The sequence below is a fragment of the Arachis ipaensis genome, chromosome B04 (genome assembly GCF_000816755.2).
Source record: "Arachis ipaensis cultivar K30076 chromosome B04, Araip1.1, whole genome shotgun sequence".
Classification (NCBI taxonomy): domain Eukaryota; kingdom Viridiplantae; phylum Streptophyta; class Magnoliopsida; order Fabales; family Fabaceae; genus Arachis; species Arachis ipaensis.
In genome coordinates this window covers 16,201,484-16,204,449 of record NC_029788.2, presented here as the reverse complement: position 1 = coordinate 16,204,449, position 2,966 = coordinate 16,201,484, and positions in this window count along the sequence as shown.

Sequence of the window (2,966 nt, the reverse complement as noted above, 5' to 3'; positions counted from 1 at the left end):
AATTCTAAAAAATATATTAAGTTGTAGTTTTACTAAAGTCATTTGAAAGAGACTGCTAATTTTATCTTGAGTTAAAATTTTTATTTAATTGTCTTAATTAGTAAAATTAATATGAAAGATAAATTGAACAGATTGAGAGTTATTAATTCCTAATGAAAACTTGTGCGTAGTAAAAATGTTGACAATATTCACCATTTATTTGTTACTTAGTTTGTGAGCATTTTTGGCAGGTGTAGTATTTTTGGGTTTTTGAAGTTGGACATATCCTTAAACCTTTTTAGGAATTATAAGACTGCGTTTATTTACAGAGACAAAATATTGAGATAGAAATATAAAATTATATTTGACAGATAAACATAGATAGAAATATCGTGTCTAAAAACACTAAATTAGTGTATTTTGTGTTTATTTTAACAGAAAAGATACAGAAATACTAATAAGAGATACAATTTATCATACAATTTATCATAAAATACTGGCAAAATCGACGGCTAAGCCGTCGATAATATTAAAAATCGACGGCAAAATGAACGGTGGAGGTGGTCGCTATTAAGCTTGTCGATTTTTCAAAATTCGAATAAAATCGACGGCTTGCCTAGCCGTCGATAATAATTTAATAAAATCGACATCATTTCTGTCTATAATATGAGTTTGATAACTTTACCTTCTTACTAAAATCGACAACTGTAAGGCCCACATCGGTTGGAGAGGGGAACGAAGCATGCCTTATAAGGGTGTGGATACCTCTCCCTAGCATGACGCGTTTTGACGAGTGAGTGTGGGGGGCTTAGGCTATCATCCCTATCGTCAAAGGCAAAACCGTGAGGCCTTGTGTGCCAAAGCGGACAATATCGTGTTAGCGGGTGGTCTGGGCTGTTACAGATGGTATCCGAGCCAGAACCCGGATCGATGTGCCAGCGAGGGCGCTGGGCTCCCTTAGGGGGGTGGATTGTAAGGCCCACATCGGTTGGAGAGGGGAACGAAGCATGCCTTATAAGGGTGTGGATACCTCTCCCTAGCATGACGCGTTTTGACGAGTGAGTGTGGGGGGCTTAGGCTATCATCCCTATCGTTAAAGGCAAAACCGTGAGGCCTTGTGTGCCAAAGCGGACAATATCGTGCTAGTGGGTGGTCTGGGCTGTTACAACAACGCTGCCGTCGATATTATTATATAAAATCGACGCCTTTTTTGTCGATATTCGATTCAATAAAATCGACATCATTGCCGTCGATAATATTATTATATAAAATCGACGTCTGTTTTGTCGATATTTGATTCAATAAAATCGACATCATTGTCGTCGATATTATTATATAAAATTGTCGTCGTTACTGTCGATATTTGATTCAATAAAATAGACATAAGTGCCGTCGATTTAATTATTTAGATATCGACAAATTTTTTGTCTATATTTTTTTGTCTATTTTAAATTTAAAAAGCGACAACGTTACCGTCGATTTTAATAGCTATATTTTTTTAATTATTTTTTCTATTTGAAAAATAGTAAACAATTAATACAAATAAACTTTTAAATATAGAAATAAAATTTATATAGAATATTAGATAACAAGACGAATAAACTTTTAAATATAAAAACAAAATTTATATTAAATATTAGATAATAAATTTACAAACTTATTAAAATAATAAATAATCCTCTAACTATGACTTAAGACGAGATAAATTTTCACAATAACCCTTTTTTTAGTCAACTTAATTCTTAACGAAAGCACTAATATATTAAACTACAAAACTTTAAAAGAATCATTATTACAAAAATTAACTATTATAGTTGAAGGATCAAATTCCTCTAAAATAAAAAAGTTAATAAAAAATTACCAAAAAAAACTCATGCTAACATATAGGATATAGGACATCAATTTGACCCTAACTCCTGATTCCTGACCTAGAATGTACTCTGCAATAGGTACAGCAGACCCTGATGGTGACTTCAATCTGTACCACAAAATGCTTATTGATATAAGAGATTAATTTTGCAATTTGTATGTTATTTTCCAGTATTAGCATATAAAAAAAATTTATCTGGTTAAGGACTATCCAAGATAACAGTGGAGCACATAATACCTCAGTAATGATTCAAGCATGCTTCTGTTTGAGAAAATGCATCTCTTAGAATTTCTGAAGCATCATGAAGTGATAAAATCTGCTCCCTTTTTTATGAATCCAATAATATATTAGCAATTATCTCAGGAAAAAGTCTGAAAAGGAAAATTTGAAAAAAATTAGTAATATTTTATATACTAAAAAGAGCAAGAACCATGGATCAGGATATAAAATTGGCCTCCACTAAAATTTAAACACTAACTTGCTTGCGAATTTAGCAGCCCCATCGCAGATACCAAATAGCCCAAACTGCAAATTGGGCATTGAAGTGGGTTAGCTCCACTCCCTATATATATAGTTTATTATCCTATTTATATATGTATCTGTTTATCATTTTGGTTTGCGTAATCTCGCATTTCTCTTTAGTTGCAATAAATTTTTTAAAAAAAAGGTTTTTCATAAAAATCAGTTTTATTAACCCGATTACAGGCTTGATATTATTAATAATAGTTTCAGTTTAGTTTCAAGTTGGTAACACTCGATGTTTTAATATGAGCATATCATACTGAAAATTAGGTTGTTACATAAAACATTTCACTTTGTTAATTTTAATTTTTATTTCAAAATCAAATAAAAAACAATTTAAGATTGACACTTAAAATAAAAACAAATGATGATAAAAATAAATATTAGATAATAAAAAATACTTTATGAATACCGAAATTAATCACTAAGTATTTATTATATTTACATGTGTTATTTTGCACATATATAAGTATGAAAAACGATTAAGATTTCTAAATCATCCTCCTAATAATTATCTTTTTAATTTTTAAATAATATATTTTCAATTTTTTGCATTTTTAATATTTTTATATTTATTTAAATATTAAGAGAATAA